At 36.2% G+C, this 24,820-nt stretch overlaps 2 protein-coding genes across 6 annotated transcripts in view; one reads left to right on the top strand and one right to left on the bottom strand.

Moving 5' to 3' along the window:
* Positions 1–24,536, bottom strand: part of SERPINI1 (serpin family I member 1) — an 87,094-nt gene extending 62,558 nt beyond the window's left edge. For 2 of the 3 annotated variants that reach the window (XM_033211626.1, XM_033211629.1), the window contains exon 1: positions 23,826–24,536. The gene's annotated coding sequence lies outside the window, so the exon portion shown is untranslated. The remainder of the gene's footprint in view (positions 1–23,825) is intronic. The other variant, XM_033211627.1, reaches the window with a different exon arrangement.
* Positions 24,537–24,672: 136 nt separating this feature from the next.
* Positions 24,673–24,820, top strand: part of PDCD10 (programmed cell death 10) — a 51,944-nt gene continuing 51,796 nt past the window's right edge. For 2 of the 3 annotated variants that reach the window (XM_033211635.1, XM_033211630.1), the window contains exon 1: positions 24,676–24,801. The gene's annotated coding sequence lies outside the window, so the exon portion shown is untranslated. Of the gene's footprint in view, positions 24,802–24,820 lie in introns of all 3 variants that reach the window. The other variant, XM_033211631.1, reaches the window with a different exon arrangement.

The raw sequence follows: 24,820 nt of genomic DNA, 5'->3' as shown, positions 1-24,820 counted from the left end.
TCCATCTTTATGTCCATGTGCACCGTGTTTGGCTCCGACTTATAAGTAAGAATATTTGGTATCTGATTTTTTGAGTTATTTTACTTAGGATAATATTAGGCCTCTGGCTCCATCCATGTTGCTGCAAAGTATATGATTTCATTCTTTTTTATGGCTGCATAGTATTGCATGGCATATATATATACACCACATTTTCTTTATCCAATGTTGATGTACACTTAGGTTCATTCCATGACTTTGCTATTATGAATACTGCTGTGATAAACATATGAGTACAGGTGTCTTTTTGATAAAATGATTTATTTTCCTTTGGGTAGTAAAAAATTCTGTAGTCAGATTGTGGGTAAAATGATAGTTCTCTTTTTAGGTCTTTGAGAAATCTCTGGAACTCAAAGACTACAAAATGGGAACAATACGCCTTCGCTGTCTTTGTAGTTATGAGAATGAAATAGTTAAGCCCAGTAGTTTCTATAGAGAGGAAAATGGAATCTAAAAGAATACCTGGCTCTATAATGGGTGGCCTTGGACAAGTCACTGAAACGACTGGAATCTACTTCCCATGTCAAGTGTGGATCATAAAAACATCTGTATCTCTTAAGCTTCTTTTATAAAGAGCCACTCAAATATGAATGTTATAATCTTTATATTTTTAAAACATTTTAAATTTTAATTTTGAAATAATTTTAGACTTAACAAAGAAGTTGAAAAAAGTAGAGTTCCCATATATCCTTAATCTAGTTTCTCCTAATGTTAATATCTCACTTATAACTAATGCATAATCATGAAAACCAGGAAATTAACACTGATACAATGTTATTGAGTGGTCTATAGACCTTGTTTAAATTTTTTCAACAATGATCTTTTTCTGACTCTGGATTTTATCTAGGATCCCATATTGCATTGAGTTGTCACGTGTCCTTAGTCTCCTCCAATCTGTGAAAAAGTGTCATGTGGTTGGATACTTTAGGGTTTTACAAATATCTTGTTTCTCATCATACCTTTGAACACTAATTTTAATCTGTTAATGATTATCTGCAACGATTAATGCTGTATTTGACACACTGTGATTTTTCTATTTCCATCATTTTTTCTACATTCATCAATTGGAATTCTGCTATAAGAAATAGCTGTCCCTTTACTCCCATTTACTTATGTATTGAAATTATTTTTGTGTCAGTAGAGACTCATAGGTATTTATTTTATTCTACAGGCTATATTACATTGCTATCATTACTTATTTTTCAAATTGCCCCAGATTTGTTATGGACTTTTTAGATGGTCCAACTTACATGGATCAATGTCTTGCTAAAAATCAATCCATCCAAAGAAATGCCTGTTTAAAAATGTAGCTTGATTAAAGTGTAAGCTTAGACAAGAAAACATGTGTTGGGTATCAGGGGACACAGAGCACCGGATCCACACACCTGTAGGTCCAGAATGAAGAAAAAAGACTTATAAAGATACAGGAGACATTCAAAATATGAATCTATGTAAAGGAATTAATATTATTTCCTGTCTGTTGCCTAGGGATTTGTGTTACATAAATCAGAATGCTGAATACCCTTGACATTTATACTCTGGCTGGAGATTTGGTTTTCTGACAATTGACAAGAAGAACATTTAGGAACATTTATTTATTTTTTTGTTTTTTGAGATGGAGTCTCACTTTGTTGCCCCAGGTGGAGTGCAGGCCGTAATCTCGGCTCACTGCAACCTCTGCCTCCTGTGTTCAAGTGATTCTTCTGCCTCAGCCTCCAGAGTAGCTGGGATTACAGGTGCATGCCACCAAGCCCAGCTAATTTTTGTATTTTTAGTAGAGACGGGATTTTACCATGTCAGTCAGGCTGGTCTCAAACCCCTGAACTCAAGTGATCTGACTGCCTCGACCTCCCAAAGTGCTAGGATTATAGGCATAAGCCACCACACTCAGCCACATTTAGGAACATTTATATCCCTGGTTCATTTGAATATGAAGAGGACGAAAAGGAGTATGATTACAAGTTCAATGACTATATCTAATAGTGTAATATATTTAGTGTGTGTGTGTGAAAGAGAAAGAGAAAGAGAGAGAGAGAGAGAGAGAGAGAGAGAGATCTCACTAATTGAGACTCCTTTAAAAATGACAGTACTTTTTGAAAACAGGTAACATTAACCTTCATTATGATTTGCATAACAGAAATTCCTATGTAACACCAAGGAGATCATATTAATTCCTTTACTCATGTTTATTTATAAAATCATTTATTAATTCATGATGTAAATTCATATTTTCGATGCTTAATACATCCCAAGCACTGCACAAACACCTTGTATATAAGCAACCATTATACACTGCCTTCAGTGACCTTGCAGTTTAGTGTGAGGTCCTTTCAAAAGCCGGTCTTAGAAAAAGCTCTAGGCTTCATCAGTAAAACAGGAGGGTTGGTCTTTGATCTTTCAGATTCCTTCCAGCACTAAAGTCATTTGATACTGTGATTAACTAACTTGATTACTTAAAGGTTGCTGTTCAATGTGTCTTTCTCTAAAAATATCCTAATCAGTAATAGATGCACTTTTCTCTCTTTAATAAATCCTTTGTAGCTGTTTTAATACTCACTGAATTTCACAGAACTGATTCCCTACAGGCAGAAAACCTTATTTACATAGAGTCACTAAGTCTATTTTTTACATGGTGGCTTAGAATTGTGACATAACAAAGAGTCAGCTGAGACTCAGAATACATTATTCATAAAGTCTGAAGCAGAAAGTTGGTTGCCTATTGTAGATACTTAGATGTTCTGGTCTTCTTTGGATTAATGGAAATCAAATAACTATCTAAACAACTGCAGTGGTGGACTAGAAATTGCTTTTATGGCATGACTGCCATAGTCTTTACAAGGGGCATATGCTTATATATATATATTTTTTTAAAAATAAAGATGACTTATCTTTTGACTAATGACCAGACATGTTTATTTGGAAGTTTAATTACAAAAGCAATTTTAGGGCTGGGCATAGCAGCTTATGCCTGTAATTCCAGCACTTTGGGAGGCTGAGATGGGTGGATCACTTGAGTAGAGGAGTTTAAGACCAGCCTGAGCAACATGGTGAAACCCTATCTCTACTAAAAAACAAAAACAATAACATACCAGACGAGTGTGGTGGTGCATGCCTGTAGTCCCAGCTACTTGGGAGGCTGAGGTGGGAGGATGACCTGAGCCTAGGAGGTCAAGGCTGCAATGAGCTGAGATCACACCACTGTACTCTAGCCTGGGCAACCAGAGCAAGACATTGTCTCAAAAATGTGGGGGTTGGGTCAGGATGGTGGAAGAAATTATAAAATTATAGGAAATAAACACAAACCTTCTTGGAAGGCCTGGGGTTTACATAGCTCAGTAAAATCCCTGGTTGAAAGCAGCTGAATTATCTTAAAAGCATAGGGCATGGATACCTAGAAATGTAGAGACGTTTATCTAAATAACTTGTTTACTCATGTGGTCCTAAAAGTAACCTTTGATCATTCGCGGGCAGGATGGCTCTCTGGGGTTGGGGGCAGGGGGCGGGGAGGGTGACCAGGTTAATCAGCCTCTAGTGGTGCTGACTCAAAACCTTTGTCATTTAATGTGTGCTGAACAAATGTCAGAGGAGCCAGCTAGTCAGGGCTACATCTCTTTCAGTCAGCGGCCTGGTCCCCTAGCCCACTCTTTCACTGAGTATCAGTGCCTGAGTACGTTATTCATCCATCATGCAACTGGGGTCTGCGGGATGGAACCCAGCCAATAAAAAAAAAAAAGAAAAAGAAAACAGCAACACCTACTTGTTTTAATAGCTAATAACATAGGCTTAAGGTTTACAAAGCTAAACTATTTCAGTAGTACTAGAATATGAGAGATTACAGAGAAGAAAGTGAAAAACAAATGAAAACGAAGATATTTTTAAAAGACTATGCCATAATACCAAGGTCACAATTTACATTTATTGTAATTTCCAGTATGAACAGTCAGTGATTTTGATCTGCATTTTACAAGGTTCCACTTCCAACCATAGCCTTCTTATGGTTTCCTCTCTCCGAATTGCTTAACCTAAAATAACAAATCTTTTTACAAAGCATAGCTCTATCATAATGGGCCCTTTTGAAGTACTATAAGACCATCATCTATTTCCTTGAAACAAGAACTGATTTTTACCAGTAAGTTCGTTTTAAAATATTGAATATACCAGTATCCTTGGTCACTTGCCTACTCCAAATCAGGAATGAATGTGTACTGCTGGTGAAATCTGAAATGACTTTAAAAGGAGGTCCATTTGGAGTGATCATGATAATGCCATGTGCTTTCTTTAAGAGTTTCTTAATTAGGAAGTGCTTCCAAACTACCATACTGAAATAGGTCATGGATTAATATGCATGATTCTTTCCCATACAGCTAAACTTAAAAAAATGTAGTTGTGGAGTTAAATGTTAATGCTTACAATGAGAGCTATGACCCAGTAACCTGGTAGGACTGTTGAAAGACTGGAATAAAAGTCAAGAAGGAATGGGATCTGTTGAACGAATGTTTTGATCAGACAGCAAAACAGCTCATTGAGCTGCCTGAGGCTGCAGGAAGCAGCTATCAAAGATATCTGTGAACACCAGGAAAGAAAGAAAGAAGCAAGAGGAGGCCAACTAGGTGGTTAGTTGATAGGGAATGAAAAAGTGCTAGCAGGGATCCAAGAAGCAAGCACCTACTCAGGGTTGGCTAAGGACACGGACAAAAATAGTTTGAACCTGAACTCCATGGTGGACATGCAGACCAGCAAAGACTGAGAACTCCTGAAGTGGAAGAAAATGAAAGGATTTACTTGGATGAATCTGGAAACCATAGTGTGGCAGTTCAGCTATAACCAAATAATGCAGTTGTGTTCAATCAACTTCCCTTCTGGATTATACCTCTACCAGAAGTTTTCCTTCTAATGGATTTATCTGATTAGTGACACTTCCAGTATGTTCCAAGGACGTGAAAATTCAGATTTTGCACTGTGGATTGCCTTATGGTCAAGTCATAAACATTGTTATTCTTCGTTGACATTTAGAATATTCAAATTTGAACACTGTCCATACACTAAGGAAAGCACAGATAACAGAATCTGTAACTTATGAAAATGTATGTGCCACAGAAGTAGGGCACTTAAAGTTGCTTATTTTTGTTGTATACACAATCAAAATGCTTGTAAACATTTTACAATTATAGATCAATACAGGGCTTTAAGAGATACTTTCATCTATTCCAATTGCTGAAGATGCATCTCTGTAGCCCAGGGTCTGGCTGTATGTAATGTGTGGTTCAATTGGTTGGTGAATTTTCACTTCCTCTATTTCTGGGATTTGTGACAACCTGTGGTGACTCTAACCTTCATTCCTTTATCCCTCCTGGATTTCATGCCTAATTAACCAGTATAAAAATGAATACAGAGCTCACAAATTCTTAAACTGGTTAAAACAAAGGTAAATGTGGCATAACTGCATCTCTTTCAACCAGTCACTGGGAGTATAAATATTTCCCTTGAAAAAGAAACTTGAAGTAAGGTTAATACATGATTTTGGAGAACAAGAAATCTATTCCTCTCTCCCTTTTAAAAAACATTAAGGGCTAGCAAATGCCTTTAAAATTGAATCCAAGGTAATATACCCAGAGAGACACTCTATTAAGCACACATTCTGATATTTCTTACCAGAAGAGAGACAGTAGCATCACTATATAATTATTTCACAGTTCCTTTTTTAATAGACATACTTTAGCCTAACAACACTGATAGTCTTCTGATCTATAGTTCTCCTTTATTAGCTATTATTCTTGTGACATTGGTACTAGGCAAGATTTAGACATATTTTTCTTAATCTTTGCCTTAGCACACCTGAAGAATATGATATATTCTTCATCAAAAATAGCAAGTCTATAGTAGGCACTGCACATGAAGTATAAGTTTAGGTAGTTTGAAAAAGGTCACAGGGGTAAGTTTAAGATACCCACCTCACTGCTCCCCACCCCCAATCTTCATGGGGTTCTAAGGCCTTTGAGAATCACTCTTGTAAAAAATATGGGAATTACGTTTTGAAAAACCCACTAGGGTTTCTGGCATTATTGAGTACCTGCTATATATTAGATGCTTCCTATATTTTCTTTATTTACCACCCTCATAGTTTCATGAGAAAGGAACTTTGTGAAAGAGGAAATAGTTCATTTACTCAACAAATACTTATTGAACATCCCTAATTATCAAGCACTTTTCTGGGCACTGGGAATAGAGCAGTGCCCTCTACACAAAACAGACAAAGTAACTGTTTTGAGAAAGCTTACAATCTAAGGGCTCAGAAAAGTCACCCAAAACAAAGATGGGATTTGAAACCATACCACATTTCCAAAAGCCCCTCACATCCTTCTCTGAACATATGGCTTTCCTCAAGTATCAACATCCAATATAGACTATACTTTTCATTTCAAGCAAATAGCATCCACTGTGGACTAGGCCCTGAACATGGAGGTGAAAGCAGCAGACAAGAGCTCTACCTTTACAGAGCTTACATTAAACAAACACACATGCACTAAAGTACCTAGTTGAAAACTGTGTTAAGTGCAACGAAGAAAAAGCAATAGTATGTCATATAAAAGAATAAGGGGGACCTATTTTAGATTAAGGAGAGAATCAGGGAAGGCCTCTCTAAGAAAGGGTTAAGTTGAGAGTTGAGGATAAGTAAGAGTTAAGGAGGGAAGCAGTATTCCAGAGAGGGAATAAAATGATGGCCTGATGGCAGAAAAGAGCTCTGTGATTAAAGAACTGAAATAATACAATGAATGAAATAATACAAAGGTAGGGGCTAGGTTATTTAGGCCCTTGTAAGCAGCAAGGATGTTGCATTTTCTCCTAAACACAGTATAATTTATAAAGTTATACAGGAGAGACTATGGGGAGTCTAAAGTAGAAGCTCAAGAAGAAATTGGGTGGTTATTGTAACAGGTGAGAGAAGATAGTTGACTACGGGGGTTGCAATGGAGATAGAAAAGGGGTAGATTATGGATAGACTTATTTAAAAAATAAATTGGAGAAGACAGAGGTAACAGAAAGGAAGGGTGAGTTGGGATTACTCCCAGGTTTAAACTCAACCAGCGGGGAAGGTGGAGCTGTCCTTCATTAAGATGGAGAAGGCTGGAACAAAAGCAGAGAGGGATGAGATAGGGGATCATGAATTTTGCTTTGGATAGGTAAATCTGAGGTGCTCATGAGACATCCACTTCGAGAGTTGGATAGGTAAATCTGAGGTGCCCATGAGACATCCACTTCGAGAGTTAAGAAAGTAGTTAAGTAAATGAGGTCAGAGTTCAGAGTGTAGGTCTGGGTTAGAGATACATTTAGGATCTATGAGCACATTTGCATGAGATTTTTTGGGGAGTGTGGAGAAGAGGCGCCTATGGCCAAGCTCTGGGAAACCCAAATACATGCAAGACTTAGGAGGATGAAGAGAGAAAATGACCTTCCTTGAGAGCTCAGGGTCTGGCAGAAAGCAAGGACACAATGCATGTTTATTACTAATCTCAAAACAAACCTGTATTTCAGTTTCTGTTGAAAAACATTTTCCCAGTTTGGCATAATACTATCTAGGTTGGCATAACTATTGTATTAGGTTGAACCATATAAATAACCTTTTTTTGGTAGGTCAAAAATAGTCAAATATTGGCAATTTCACAAAGTTCAACTTCATACAACACAATTTGAAACAAAATCCATTTATATTGTGGTGCATTATACAGTTTTAAAATGTCATTTCACACATGAAGGAGAATCACTAATATTGGAGGCTTTATTACTGTACATGGAAAAGATATTAGATATTGTACTGGAAAAGATATTAGAACAAATCATACATGATAACGCTGCATACGATGTACCAATTAGTTTCATCCTGACAGTTAAGTTGACAGCCTGAAAATGCCATTGACAACCCATCACCATGTTCTGTCGATAACCTCAACACTATTCTCTGATAGATCTATCTGTGTTAATTTAGCAGAGTAATTTAACACATCTTGCAATTTAACACATCTCAAATTTTTCATCTGGCTTAAGAAAAATATCTTATTTCCTATTCCTTTCCATGTGGAGAAAATGTTTAAAGAAAGTTAACAGATATGGTTGACTGCTTAATAATTTAATCTTTGCTTGTAGAGACTAAGCTTTGAAAAACTATTCTGATACAGTTTGACTTACTTTGTGTAATTATAGGTCTACCTCATTTTATCAAGTAGACATATTCCAAAAACTATGTTAATAATTCAATAGCATATTTTAAATTTACCAAGGGGCTCATGATTGAAAGTTCTGACAAACTCAGAAGCCTGCAGTTTCTTAGCAGATAATATAAATGTTGAATTGGTCCAGTATAACGGAGAAGAGTGGAGTCTGTGGCAACTGAAGAGGATATTCCTCACCCAAAGAAAATCTTGTTTTTCCTAATATAATAAACTCTGCAAGACATAAGTTAGCTGGCAGGAGGTGAGACAGAAAGATTTCAGTATGTCAAGCTGCCAGTTTGAAATGCCTAATTTAAAGTAAGCTTGCAGTGGATTTTCTATTCTTTTTCTTTACATTATCATGAAACATTCTCTAGTTTTTGTCTGAAATTAGAGTTTTTATACACTGACTTTATTATTTTTATAGGGTTTAGATATATAATTGCAACCGTCTATAATTTTTTAAGAACGCAAGAGAATTAATAGTTGCAGAATGTAAGATACAGTATACAAATACTGTGAAGTAACTATGAACAATTCCATAGAAATATACAAAGTATTCTGGTTACTTCTGAGGTCATAATCACATTGCAGAACTATGTTTTGACTGGAAACAACTGCAAACTAGCTACTGTGTGGTGATACCTGAAATAACCCATATAATTTTCTATGCCTCACTTTCCTCATCTATGAAATGAGAATTATGACAGTACTTATCTCATAGGATTGTCATAAAAATGAAGGGTGATAATGTATGGATGTAAAGATATTAGTGCTTAGGTCACAGTAAAAAGTTCAGTCTCAAAAACAGTGAAGTAGGTCTGCATTTCCTTCTAGACAACACCCACTGCCTCCCGTAAATCTTTCACTTTCTCTTCACATACTAATAATAGTCTTCACATGATACACAAATAAGTATCATGAACACATGATGGTAAACCCATTGCTCCATGTTGCCTTTTCTATTTCATTAATTTCTATGTGCAGTCATCTTGTTCTTACTTTCCCATGCTACACTGCATGGCTGAAAAATATTTCTCGTACAGCTTGCTAAATTCAACCTGGAAAGAAGATATGTTACATAATGTGTAATTAATCATTTCATATGGACATTTCTAAAACAGACATTTCAACGCTGTCATTTTAGATATTCGGGTAACATAAAAAAAGCAAAGCTTTGGCTTCTTCAATTTCTCTGAAAATAAGTCATCCTGGCTGGGTGTCTTACCAATAGCTGTGAATTTACTTTTTAAGCACCAATATTTATTTTTATTTTACCCATTTGCGTGCAACTTTAAGAAAATGTATAATTCACTTAGCTTTTCCAGAAAAGTGGAAATGTAACAATTAATCCTCTTTCTTATGCCTTAAGATCATTTTTTAAAACTAACTGGCTCTGTCCTTCATTCACCCAGACAGTATCTACTGAGCATCGCATAATGCCCCACAGCTTATGTCTCTGTACTTCTCTGAGGTCAACACATGAACCCTTCAGGCAACTATGCTTTCTTAGTTTCTTAGCTTTTTTCCTCTCTCATCTTTTGTTTATACTGAGTCATTGTTAATTTATCTAAACATATAAATAGCATTCAATAGTAAATTAAACAGTTTATTAATAGTAAACAGATTCAGCATAAAGGTTAATGGATGAATAAGGTGAATTTCACAGCAAGGAATTTGGCTGGGTTTGTAAGCTTATTTCCTGCATTCTAAGGTGTGAATGGAAATTCTGGATCCATTTAATAAATGAGATCTTCCTGTTAAAGTTTTTCATTTATAAGTCATTCTAAAAAAGAAGAAAAGAAAACACTAGTTAAAATATCAGTTGGTGCACTATTAAAGTGAGACTGGGTTTATGATTTTAAGTCATCAGCCTTATAGTCACGATTGTCCTGTATAAAGATAGCAATTACTGTACTGTAGCTTGTCATGTATGGTTAATGGTCTTCAGTGATGTTTTATTCATGCCAGGTAGCTAGCTGAACATTATGTTTTCATGATGGTAAAAAGCATATGTGCCTTAATATGTTTTGTGGATGTTGAGAAGGAGTCAAACCAAAAAATAAAATGTTCCCATTAGGCTAAGGTAAGGTATAAAAGGAGCATTGTATGAGAGTAAATTAGAGCAACAAAAACAAACAGAAATTTAAGACACAGAAGAGAGGAAATGACATTCAGTATTTTAATGAAAGCTGACTTCCTTAATCATAAAAGGGAATAATTTCAAAATAGTGATATATCAGTATCTCAGTGAGTCATTTTTAATAACATGAAGAAAACTGAACGTAGATAAATACAATCCTTGTAAAGATTTAAATGCTTTATGTTTTCAGGTGATTTACAATGGTTACTTTTTGAATTACTACAATTATTCTTTTTTTTCTTGCTGCTCCACTCAAAACTTTTTTTTTTTCTTTTTTTTGAGACGGAGTCTCACACTGTCGCCCAGGCTAGAGTGCAGTGTTGGGATCTCGGTTCACTGCAAGCTCCGCCTCCCGGGTTCAAGCCATTCTTCTGCCTCAGCCTCTCCAGCAGCTGGGACTACAAGCGTCTGCCACCACGCCTGGCTACTTTTTTTTTTTTTTTTTTTAGTAGAGACGGGGTTTCACCGTGTTAGCCAGGATGGTCTCGATCTCCCGACCTCGTGATCCACCTGCTTGGCCTCCCAAAGTGCTGGGATTACGGGCGTGAGCCACCGCGCCCAGCCTGGACTCAAAACTTTCTTAGTCCTCTTTATGAGTTCCTCTCTTATCCCAAACTAGTGGTAACAAACCAAATGCCTACAGAGACCAGGGAGGCTGGGAAAATGACCAAAAAGAGCTCACTGTAAGACAAGAGAGCATGGTAATCATTGTGGAGAATGGGTATTTAGATACAGTAAACACACATAGACACACACACACTCACACACACACACACACACACACACACACACTCTTACTTGTGAGTTGACTGCTGACCTATTTTGTAATCCCTGAGCTAATTCAGGGACAAAACTAGTTGATCTTGAACTCAAATTCTCTCAAATCTGCATCATCAGTGCTACCACCTCTGAGACACTGTCATCTCCACTTCTTCCAAAGTCCATTTTTATCCCTTCCTGATTCTTAATGTTGTATGACTACTTACTTTTTCCCTCTTGAATCAAGATCTGGCACCAAGGGCCATGTTTACAGTTCTTTTTCAGACTGGTTTATCTATGTTAGTTCTATGTGACGGACACAAACAGGCTCATGGCTATTCAGTCTTCACTATGCATTACACCTTTATCAACATAAATTACCCTCCTTGACCTTAAAGGCTTTTGCCTCGAATTCTGTTTTGTCTTATACAAATACAGCTGGCTTACATTTTAAAACTTATTTTTGTCTATTATTGCTACATTATCCTTTTACTTTAAACTAGTATTCTTTTGCTTAACTTTGTCTCTTTTAAATATTAAATAGTTTGACTTTTTTTCTATCTAGTATGATGGATTTTGTGTTTCATTAAGGAACTAAAGCTGTTGATAATTGTAATATATTTGTTTAGTATTTGTCATTCTAAAGTTCTAGTTTTTCTTTTTGTTTTGATCACATTTCTTTTTCTGTTCCTACATTTTCTATGAATGAAAAATAAAATAAAAAGAAGTCTTACAATAAGCTGATATTTCCACCTCCTTTATTTCTATCTGCTTAAAGTTGCTTATGCTTTTTCTTTGCCTTCATTTTGAAATTAAAAAAAAAAACAACAAAACACAAAAAAACTTTAACAAAGTGTGGCTAGGTCTTAGTTTCTCTTCGCTAATTTTTCATGGTGTTCTGTGAGGCCAAGTGATGTAAAATGAATTCTTGTTCTACATTACTTTTTATCTGCTAGTCTGGGCTCCTCATAATTCAATCTTCTTTTTTTTTTTTTTTTTTTTTTTTTTTTTTTTTTTTTTTGAGACGGAGTCTCGCTCTGTCGCCCAGGCTGGAGTGCAGTGGCCAGATCTCAGCTCACTGCAAGCTCCGCCTCCCGGGTTTACGCCATTCTCTCGCCTCAGCCTCCCGAGTAGCTGGGACTACAGGCGCCCGCCATCTCGCCCGGCTAATTTTGTATTTTTTTAGTAGAGACGGGGTTTCACCGTGTTAGCCAGGATGGTCTCGATCTCCTGACCTCGTGATCTGCCCGTCTCGGCCTCCCAAAGTGCTGGGATTACAGGCTTGAGCCACCGCGCCCGGCCATAATTCAATCTTCTATAACTCTTCCCTATGTTTAAACATTTTTTATATATTCACTTAAAAAATAGGTTTATTGAAATATAGTTCACATACCATAAAATTTACCCTTTTAAAGTGTATAATCTAGTGGTTTTTAATAGGTTCATCAAGCTGTACAGCCATCACACGATCTAATTTTAGACCATTTTGTCACCCCAGAAAGAAACCCCTCAACTATCTGCAATCACTTCCTGTTCCCCTTTGTCCCTTACTAGTAATCTACTTTGTGTCTTCATGGATTTGCCTATTCTAGATTATTTTTCATATAAAATGTGGCCTCTGTGGTGTTTTTGCTTAGCATGCTTTCAAGGGTCATTCATGTTGTAGTATCAGTATCTCATTACTTTTAATGGTCAAATACTATTCCACTGTATGGCTATACAACATTATGTTCATCCATTCATCAACTATGAACACTGGGTTGTTTCCACTTTTATGAATAATGCTGGTATAAACGCCTGTAGATGTTTTTGTGTAGATAAAAAATTTTTTTAACTCTTTTCGGCATATACCTACAGTGGAATTGCTGGGTGATAGGCTAACCCTGTGGCTAATATTTTGAAAAATGGCCAAACTTTTCCAAAGTGGCAGCATCATTTTACAATCTCACCAAAACCTTATGAGGGTTCAAATATCCCCATGTCCTTACCACTACTTTGTATTGTTATAGGTGTCTGTCTCTTTGACTGTAGCCATCCTAGTTTGTGTGAAGTAGTATTTCACTGTGGTTCTGATTTGCATTTCCCTAGTGTCTAATAATGCTTTGTATTTTTTTTCATGTGCTTACTGGATTTTTATATCTTGTTTGGAGGAAGAAATGTCTATTCCTATCCTTTGCCTACTTTTAATTGGGGTTGTCTTTTTATTGTTGAATTATAAGTTATTTATGAACTTTAAGGTTCATATAAGGTTCTTCTCAAATATCTGATTTGCAAATATTTTCTCCCATTATATGGCTTATCTTTTCAATTCTTGTGTCCTTTGAAACACAAAAGTTTTAAGTTTGAGGAAGTCCAATTTGTTTTTATTATGTCTCTTGTGCTTTTGGTGTCATATATATCTAAGAAACTACTGTGTCATTCATGGTAATAATTTACTCCTATGTTTTAAGAGTTTTATAGTTACAGCTCTTATATTTAGGCCTGTAATCCATTTTAAGTAACATTTCTGTCTATGGTGTGAGGTAGAGTCCAATTTTCTTTTTTTCCATGTGGATATGCAGTTGTCTCGGTATCATGTGTTCAGGAATATCCTTCCCCATTAAATTGTCTCAGCACCCTGTTGAAATCAATTGACAGAAAGTGTAAAGAATTATTTTTTGACTCTGAATTCTGTTCTACTGACACATATATGTCTGGGTTCCTTGCATTTCCATGTTGAGTCCTAAGATCAACTTGTCAATTGCTGCAAAAAAGGTGGCTGACATTTTGATTAGTTAAATCTGCATATTAATTTGGAGAATACTGCCATCTCAATAATATTAAGTCTTTCAACTCATGAACATGAGATAACTTTTCAATTTATTTAGGTCTTCTTTAATTTCTTTCAGTGATGTTTTGTCCATCATTTGGTGTTTTTGTTGTAAAATTCTTGCACTTTTCTTAAACTTATTCCTTAGTATTTTATTTCTTTTTTATGCTGTTTTAAGTGAATCTTAAAATTTTGATTTTGGATGTTCGCAGTTAGTGTATAAAAATACAATTAATTTCTTTATATCAATCTTGCATCCTGCAACCTTGCTGAACTGTTTATTAGTTCTAATAGTTTTTCATGTGGATTTCTTAGGACTTTCTATATACAAGACTATTTCATATGTGAAAAGAAACTTATTTCTTCCTTTCCAATATGGGAGCTTTTTATTTCTTTTTCTTGCCTAATTGCCCTGGCTAGAACCTCCAGTACAGTGTTGAATAAGTGTGAGAGCTGACATCCTTGACTTATTCCTGATCCTAAAGGAAAATATTCAGACTTTCACTATTAAATATGTTAGCTATGTTTTTTTAATTATGTTTTTTTGTAGACGTACTTACCCCATTGAAGAAATTCTTTTATTCCTAGTTTGTAAAATGTTTTATCATGAAAGTGTGTTGTTTTTTGTCAAATATTTTTCTTCTTCAATTGAGATAATTACATGTCTTTTATTTCATTAATATAGTGTATTACGCTAATTGATTTTCATGTTAAACCAACTCTTATTCCTGGAATAAATCCTACTGGATCGTGGTATTTAATGCTTTTGTTGCCAGACTGGGTTGCTAGTATTTTGTTGAGCATTTTTGAATCTATATTTGAATTTTCTATTTTTTAAGTTGGTCTCAGTAGTTCGTGTCTTTCTAGCAACTTGTTCATTTCATCTAGGTTATCTAATCTTTTGCCATATAATTGTTCATAGCGTTCCCCAATAATACTTTTATTTCTGTAAGATTGGTAGTGATGGCTCCTCTTTATTATATTCAACTTTAAGTATTACTTTCGTCGAAATTCTGAGAAAGTATCTTAACTTATAAAAAACCAACTCGTTTGGCATCCTTCAATACTCAATAAGCTATTCAGTCTTAATCACCTATATTTTAAAGTATAGCATTACTTTTTCCATACACTTAGGTTGTTTGGCTCTTACATTAATCTTACTGTCCTAGTACAATATTCTGTGCAACTCTTCTAAATTTCTCACAATTAGACAACACCCTTCTTGGTGTCCTGAACATTATTTTAGGGGTTGAAGGGGAGTTAAAATGAGAGCTTCAAATCCTTATTTGAGTAAAAAAAGTTATAGTTAACTTACAACACAAATTATAATAAAATAAAACCTAACATTTGATAAAATAACATTTAATGAGCATTTCCTACATGCCAGGTACTGTGCAATGCACTCTATGTAAAATCTCATTATATCAACATAAACAACCTTTGAGTAAAGTTACAGATCACAAAACTAAGGTTTAGAGAGATTAAGCAACATACTGAATATCATATAGCTAATGACTATGGAACAAAAATTTGAACCCAGTTTTTTCTGACTGTAGAGCTGACATTCTTAACCAGGGGCTGACAAACTTTTTTAAAAGGGCCAGATACGAAATATTTTAGTCTTGTGGGTCACGTCTTCATTGCAATGACTCAACTCTGCTGTTGTACCAAGAAAGCAGCCTTAACAAGATGTAAATGAATGGGCATGGCTGTGTTCCAATAAAACTTTATTTATAAAACAAGGTACTGTGATTGCAGGCCCTACCTTGCCATCCCCTGCAATTAAGCAACATACCAGCTGCCCTAATTATTCCTCAAAGCCTTTCCTGATTACTACATAGATCAATTTCTTCTCCTCCTGGCTTTCTACCATAGTAACTTGTAATATCATATCCCTAAGTCATATATCCTTGTTGTAAGGTAAATGTGTCTTCCAATGCCTTCTTTTACTATGTTGACAAAAGAGTATGCCAAACAGTAAGTAATTTCATATATTTTGTTATATCCCCCTATAGCATCCAAACTAACACTAGAGATTATCTGTAGAAAAGTTTAGAAATTTACACGTGACTGTAATCTGGAAAGCTTTATCCCAATAAAGCCATTCACCTAGGGTAACATGATAGAAATGTAAAAATCAGGCAGTAAAAATGTTGATACAGAAATGCAAAGACAATTACAATTTTGCCAAGGTTCTACAGTCAATATGAGAGTAGATTATGAGAGTTTTATAGGTAGAGAAAAAAATTAATGTACTTATTTACGTTTTCTCAATTTCAATTTTCTTCTTACACTTTCCTACCTCAAGGAATCATAATTCACCAAAACCGTGAGTATCAAAGTGTCACTGTATGAAAGAGACATAATTTAGGTAATAATCACTCTATAGATGTTCATATTTTTCACAGTTTTGAAATGGATAATAACACCATTTTCTCGGGTAACAAATTTTTAGAGTAGGCTCTCCTCTAGGGAATCATGACTTATTTTGCTTTTTCAGGCAGCTAAGAAAATCTTCATAAAAGAAATCCTAATACTCAATTTTTCTTTTATTTGCATTATACCCATATCTTTTAATGTGGTCTATATGAAGAGATTACTGAATACTTTTAGATTTAAAGCAGACTTATTACAGAACTATCAAGTTTTACAAAAAGTGTAATGCAAAGTACAGGAAAAATATTAGATGCAATAGTAGCTAGACGTCCTTTTAACTGGAGATACCATCAGTTTCTGAGGAATGCCTTTGCTCAGGAACTTAAAATTTGGAAATCACTGAAGTGAACACTTGTGGGAAGGTGAGAGTTGCTAAACTACTACTACTACTACTACACACACACACACACACACACACACACAATGGCACAAAATTGATAAGAATGAGAAGAAATAAAATTTAAAATAAACATGGTTTTAGTCACCAGACTATGGCTGAAACTACTGACAGTTACCCAAAAGTCATTATCAAACCTTTGTTCCCCTGCTCCATCTACCACAGAAGCCAAAAGTCTTTGATATCTCAACTTCCATTAAAGCTAGGACAGCCATATGACATGAGACAGTTAGTGCACAGTGGACATTTGCTGGGGATCTTTGGTAAAGCTTTTATTTCCTGATTAAAAGAGAAAGACTCAACAGGAACAACTGTTCCTCATTCTTCCTTCTTTGAAAGAGAGTGTGATATCTGGATCAACAGAGGCATCTGTCTTACAGCAAGCACAAGAGAAATCACAAGGACAAAATCCTGACAACATCGAGCCTGTAAACAAAAAGCAAACAACGACTCTCCTCAGACTTCTTGTTCTGGAAAAATAAATCCCTGTTGTTTTATCTCATTGTGCATAAAATTTGCAGCTGAACGCGTTTCTAGTTGATCTGTACTTTACAATTATTTTTTAAATTGTTAATCATTTTTGGGGCACGCAATGTGAGGAAAAATTTGCTTTTAAAATAATCCTGGATAAGATTTCTTTCTCTCCCTTTCAAAATGTTCAATTTTATATTACTAATTATTAATTAAATCTGATATTATATTAACAAATAGCTATTATTTACACCTTTAAAGTTATTGGCATTTTTCATTTTTATTCCTTATTTATTTTTTAAATTTTAAGACTTTTTCTTCTTATCTAGATAACTAGTTATTTGCATTTTTAAAAGAATATATCAGAAACTCTGAAATACAAAAACTTTGTTGCCTTAGATTTAGTTAATATACCTTGTGCTCAAAATCTCATAATTTTTAAAAAAGTTTCCTAATTTACCAAAGCCAAAAATTATTCTATTTTTATATAGCTATGACATTATTGGTATTATATAATTTCATCTGATATTGTATGTCAAAGGACATAAGATGTAAGATACTATTTAACCTGCCACAGACATCGAATAAGGGATTTAACATCTGTAAGCAATTTAGGAGACTAGGTACAGGTTTCTTAACTGGAAGGATGAATATATCTTAAAAACACTAATTGCTTCAATGATTCTAAATTGCTTCGTGAAGTACACAACAATTAAATGCTCCAATAACTGATCTAATTCAAGTAAAGGCAAAAATTATACACCACAATATGGTATCTCTAGCATACTACTAATAGGTATAAAAACAATAAAATTAGCTCTTCAAGTTAGATCTGGTTAAATGATCTCAAAGCAAGAAAATTTAGTTTATCAAGAAAATGACAGAAGTAATCCAATGTGGGTAAAATATCAGAAATGTTTCAGTGGCCTCTTTGGGGTCTGTTCAAGAAAAGCAAAGATGCTAGGAGTGGACTACAACTTGATAGGTACTCACTGAATTGCCTGGCTGTGCTATAGAAATCATTGTGACATTTGAGCTACTCTTACTGGGAACGCTGGTGTGAGATACACCTGGGAAAAACAATATAGTTTGACAAAATAAGGTTATTAAATGAAAAACATTTCATCTGTTTTCCTTCCCACATTAAGTAAGAGCTGAGAGGAGCTCAGAAGTCTCCCTTCCTAGGCAGAACCAGAAGGGGGCCTCGAAGCAGTGGCTGAAACTGAAGGCACCCTGTAAGTTTCCGCCACCAAGCTATATACAGAAGGCTGACACTGAGCACTGTCAACACCATGTCTCAAAACTCATTCGTTTCCAATGATGGCTCAGATATGTCAAATACCTATATAATTCAGGTACAATACAAGCTTTACTAAGGCCTCCCAATGCAACCTTTTCACTGAAAATAAACATTTATGACCAGTTAAACTTTAGTTAAGATGAGGCCTCATCCTACATTCATCTATTTATTTTTCTCTATTTGTTAAGGAAAAAAGTAATGGAAATCATGTGTAGCGGAGGGGAGGTATTACATAAAATACCTTTATGTAAGGAAAAGCACATCTTTAAATCAGCAGAGTTCTAGAGGCAAGGAGAGAAAAGGACCACACAAACCCCAAATAGCATCTAATGAATAAATTCATGTCTGAAGCATGCGCCCATGCGTGCAAACACACACACACACACAGACACACAAGGTTGCAGTTAACAACAAAATTTGTTCTACTCATTTAGAAATCCAATAAAAGATAGCAATATTTATATTTAGCTGTAATATAAGCAACCATTGTTGGCAGAGGGCTGAATTTAGGACTAGCACAGATATCTAAGAAAAATTTATGTTACTAGTTGTATTTGTTTGCAAAATGATGTTTCATTATAGATTGCCAAATAGTTATCCAAATTGTTACTACTTACCAAGTAGGAACTATGTAAAAGAATTCTTAAAATGAATACAAAGGTCAATGAAACTGGGTGTTAGCTCTGAAGATACTAAGTATCTGGTGAGAAAGATGGTATGAACTAAGTTTACTCTACACAAGGCACAGTGCTAATCATTAAGAATAATATCAGCAGGGCATGGGTGGGTCACACCTGTAATCCCAATTCTTTGGGAGACCAAGGTAAGAGAATTGTTTGAGGTCAGGAGTTTGAGACCAACCTGGGCAACACAGTGAGACCCTCATCTCTATAAAAAGTTAAAATTAGCTGAGCATGGTGGTTCTTGCCTGTAGTTCTAGCTACTGGAGAGTCTGAGGTGTGAGGAGTGCTTGAGCCCAGGAGTTCAAGGTTACAGTGAACTATGACCAGGTCACTGCATTCCAGCCTGGGCGACAGAGTCAGACCGTGTCTCAAAAAAAAAAAAAAAAAAAAAAAAAAAAAGGCAGGTTAATTATCAGTTCTAAGCAAGCCAATTTATATCCATCAACATGAAGGTAAAAGTAAACAGAAGGTAGTTAAATATTTGCTATAATTAATTTTACTACTAAAAAACTATTACAATTAACTAGAATTGTACAGGTCTTAAAATTTAGTAAAAATTACATTAGATTCTTAATTCTAACACCAATCAGATTAATTTGTTTCGAGAAGGTCAAATGCAAAAAACAATTAATGACCAACTCTACACATGCCTAAACAAAATCAGTCTACTTCTTTCTTTTTTTTTGAAGAAATAATTAGAAAAACAGAAGAGCAAATTCAGTTTTTATAGAATGAAATATGGTTTCTACAGATAAGCTTCAACAAAGGTATAACTCCAGGGCCCTGAGGTTAAATGGTGGTGTACTCTGGGTTTTCCTGTCTGTGAAATTCAGACCTTAAGTGCCACCAGTTGGAGACTCCTTTACCCTTGGCTATATATCCTATCTCTGAGATGAATTTAGAAGTGCTGGCACCCAAATTTGTAAAGTATTTGCAGCCCACACAGTGTGAATCCAATTGTCCTCAATCAACACTTTTGCAAAGGCAAACTAGCATAAAAACATTCTCAGAAGGACTAATGTATAAGCAATCATTCTGTGAGGTCAGCTGACTCTATCTATCAAAGGGCAAATTGTCTTAATGTGAGCATTATAGAAGTATTGTCCAATGTCCAATGATTCTAATTCAGTAATTGGTTACTCAGTTTCTTTATGCTGATAATGACATAAGGTGCTCAGGACTAAAAGGAGATAGAAAAGAAGTACATGGTCTCTAAGAGTTAATAATGTAGTTACTTAAAATACACTTTCCAAATTTTAAAGACTAAATTCTTAGAAGATTAAAAAAAAAAATGAAACAACAAAAAACTTTCCCTTATTGGTGTATGTTAATTCTGATCCCAAAAGCAGTGTTTAACCTTTGGAATTTACTTAATTAAATAAATGGTATCTTGCTCATCTTCGTGTCTGGTTCAAGTACCTTTATTATTTTAAAGGGGCAAAACATCATTTTAGGTATTTATTTACTTCTTGATATTTTGTCCAAATAATGTTTCACTTAGAAGCGAGTGTATACAGGGAGGATTTTTATGCTTTAATAACCCATGAATATTCAAAATCTAATGAATATCAGTTTGATTCCAGTTAAAATGGCCATTGACTGGAATCAGACTGGTATTAATTAGATTTTGAATATTCATGGGTTATAAAAGAATAAAAAAGGAAGGTTAATCATCCAAAATGTATTCCAGTAAAAACTGCCATTTTAACTGGAATCAGACTGGTATTCATTAGATTTTGAATATTCAATTTTACTTAGAAAAGTAATGTATTCCAGTATGAATACAGGCCTCTACAAATTAATGAATGGGGGAGAAAAGGCCATGGAATCATGGATTATGGGAATTTAACAAAAAATATAAAATCTTTTTTCTCTTTTGCTAAAGGTATGTTTCTCAAGTGTTTTCTTTATATCTATTCCCCTGTCCAAAACCATTTGATCTTGGACCTTAAGTCTTGCTCTTTTGTGCTGCATGCATCAGTGAATCCTCCTGTTAAAGACAAATCCATACTAACTTATTTTTACTCAAAAGGCTTAGAATCAGAATTCTAAAGAAAAGACCAAAGGATATGGTAATTGGAAATTAACCAAGATTTTTGGCTAAAGAACAATCATCCCCTGAGCAATTTCCATTCAAGAGAGACATTCTGCACTCTGTTGCTTTTCCTTTCTCATCATATATATTCACTGATAGCCATACACCAATAGTAAAATTAAAGAGAGTAAGTAATATGCTTATAACATAGGTAGCATTTTACACAGAATTATAAACTACCATAAAACGAACGTTTTCAACACCAATCAAGAAAAATCTTCAGATTACCTGAGATTGAATGTGAATATTAACTAACATGAATCAAGAGTTCAAGGTAAAAAATAAATGCCATATACCACCAATGATATTCTCTCATGTAAAAATATGGTCTTTTTTCAAATGATATTGAAACCCAATCTCTTTTACTGACACAGTAAAAAGGATCCAAATCTTGGAAATAGGTGAAAAAATCAGTACTTTAATACCACAAACTCATTCATTCCTAATGAGATTCTAGCCTTTACCATGCCTCAGAGCAGAAGACCTATAAAAAGCTGAGATTCAAAGTACATCTTAATTTCAACTGTTTAGATATTTATCTTCTATCCATTTGCTTGCTTATTAATTGTTTCCCAATAAAACTCTTTCAAACAGATCTTTTAATAAAGGCTTGGAAAGAATTTCATTGCTAGTATTATAATTATTACACGGGGGAAATAACCCAGCGACAGCAATTATTCAGTTTTACAAAACGAATTAGTAGTAGAGTCTAAGAAAGGATCTAAGACTGATTCAAGACAATCCACTTAATCACAAATAACAAGGGCAAACAATCTTTTCCAGGTGTCACCCTAATACCCACTTTTTTTTTTTTTTTTTTTTACCCCAACATCATTTTCACAGGGCCATATCAGCTATGTGAATTAATAGATTCTCCAGTGCTGTAGCAAAGATAAAACCTGATCCTTATAGTGGTTAAGTTTAGCAGCTACTGTTGCTTTTTCTTTCTTCTAAGCTCTTTGCTGTTTTTGATACTTAGCTGATCTGCTTAGCGATAATCAAAAAGCAGCTGTTTTTCTAAGAGCTATCTGTCTATATATTTCTATGGTATGTGAGAGTGTGGGAGGGAAGAGTATATACACTGATAAGTGACTTAGGCTTACCGGTAGTAGCACTCAGTAGGACTGAACTTTAAGCTGGGAAGATAATTCATTTGAGCCACTTCTTTTCAAAGAGAAATTTGGGATGCATTACAAAAATAAAATTTAAAATCCCGAGAACTCAGGAAAGCACAGAAATAGGAGAAAACAAGGCAATTACTCCATTTTATTGACCCTGGTTATTAAAAAAACGTAGATTAAAAAGTATTGAGACAGACTCTGAAATATACAATTGTCACAATGAAAGCATTTCAGAGCAAAATTTGCTGCAATATGCTACTATGATTAAAAGCCAGGTAAATTGGGAACCTCTGTAACAAAATGAAAATGAACTAGGAAAATAGCTTCTTACCACTTCTCTAAAAATAAAAGGCTGTAATTTTGTCATAATTACACAAAGGTAGGTGAGACTTTCATCTTTACCCAGCATTACAACATATTTCCATCCATAGGTATTACAATCACTTTGCTTTGAATACACATATGGTTTAATACCGGGAATAAACTATTATTTTATGACACTACATGTGTTTTAAATCTGAACCCACCATCATAACACATATTAAGGATAGTCCTTCAGCACATACTTTCTACCCAGAGAAAAGAGTCCCACACAGCTTTCCATGTACTCTTGATTTTAAAATGTACACATATTATCGGACACAAATGAGAGAATAAGGAGCAGCAGTGAGGTACACCATATGTTCCCATTGTAGGCTGAATCCAGGTCTTTGTTCCAATATTCCAGAGCCACTGGAAAGAAAGCTAACTATCCATTCATTAAAATTCATTTTTACATTATTGCTGGCAAAAGTTATACTTTTGATAGATTTAAGTCAGAGCCCATCCTATCCTGATTATTCCTGCCTGCATTTGCTTCTTTAATACGGATTTCTTGCAATTCTAGGAAACTGCAGAACCACCACCCTGGATAATAGGTCGGTAGCAGAACAATCTGATAAACCAACGTAAAGGTAGACACTGAAGAAGAACGCAAAGTTATCCTCCTAGTGAAATAGTTCAGAAGGCATTCTATATCAATAGCAAAATTTTTGCTTTTTATACGCTACGCACCTATAACATCCACCAGATAACATCCACCTCGTCCTCAATTACCAGGGTTTTTCTCAATCTTGAGATCCCCCAGAACAGTTTTACTGGTGCAATTCAAACCAAAAACACTAACCACGCCCTTTATACCCAGAGTCAAGCTTCTTTTTGCTTTTTTGCCCTTATAGTCCAAAAATGTAAATCTTTCACCCGAGAGGGTTTACACCGGTTTCCTAACCCAAGGCGGACTCTTTTAGCTGTGTCTTGATGTAATTCCTATTGGAACACGTTTTCTCCAGGGCAGTGCAGGCGCCCCGAAGAAGGACCCACGCTTACCTCCCACACACCTGCAACCCCTGACGGGATGCTGGAGCTGGTGCTCGGAGGACTGTGCTCCGCTCCGCTCTCGTTCCTGCTTTCGTCTCTCCAGGGAAACTACAGTCCAGACTGCGCCTCTGGCTTCCACAGGGACCCAAGCTCCGCCTCTCCCTCCTCTAGTTGGCGAATTTGGCAGCTGTTGCTCCTCCCCCTGCTGTTTCTGCAGCTGCCTGGGTACCTTCCCGCTCCCTGCACTTCTGCAGCTGCTCTGCCACTTCCCCTCCCCTGGGGGGTCCCTCTCCCCTCCTCTGTGGCTCACACCTGGAGCGGTCTCCTGCCCCACCCAGGCGTCTCTGCTGGGAGCCCCGGCTCAGCCTATCCCTCCCCGACCCGTGGGTCTGGTTGCCCGATGTGCCTGGGACTTAGCTGCTCCTCCGCCCTGTGCAAGTCCCCACACCAAGCCCTCCCTTCACCCAGGTGATTTCCCCGAGGCTTCCTCTCCACCCGTAGGGCACGCTCAGCCCGACAGCCCCACGATTCCCACCACGGGCCCCTCACCCCCTTCCTTCCTCTGCTCTGTCAGCCCGCCCCCTCAATGGGTGAGGCGCCTGCGGGGCCTACCCCGCACCCTGATTGGCGCAGGTGAGGGCTTGCCCCGCCCTTCCTCTCCTTTCCGTGCACCATCTCTCTTCATCTCACCTCCTCCCGCAAAGTCAGGGAACTCTCCTACTATTGGCTAGAAGTGTCCCCACCCATCGCCTCAGGATCCTCCGCACGGCCTGCCGGGAAGTGTAGTCTTCCGAGTGCAGGAATTCCGGACAACGTTGGCGAGCGGGACTACGAGTCCCCATAGGCCTCTGCGCGACTCCGGCTGGGCAGGATTCCGGACAACGCCTGGTTCCTCTCGGGTCCTTCCGGCGTCGCCGGAGTGAATTGATCCGGGAGTTGAAGAGGGCTGCAAAGGTGGGAAGTGAAGTCAGTGCCTCAGTTGCTGGTAAGGTGTAGCTGTTCTG

The sequence above is a fragment of the Trachypithecus francoisi genome, unplaced genomic scaffold, assembly GCF_009764315.1.
Source record: "Trachypithecus francoisi isolate TF-2019V2 unplaced genomic scaffold, Tfra_2.0 Lachesis_group0, whole genome shotgun sequence".
Taxonomy (NCBI): Eukaryota; Metazoa; Chordata; class Mammalia; order Primates; family Cercopithecidae; genus Trachypithecus; species Trachypithecus francoisi.
The sequence above is the reverse complement of the archived record's forward strand: the minus strand, read 5'-3'. Positions and strand labels throughout refer to the sequence as shown.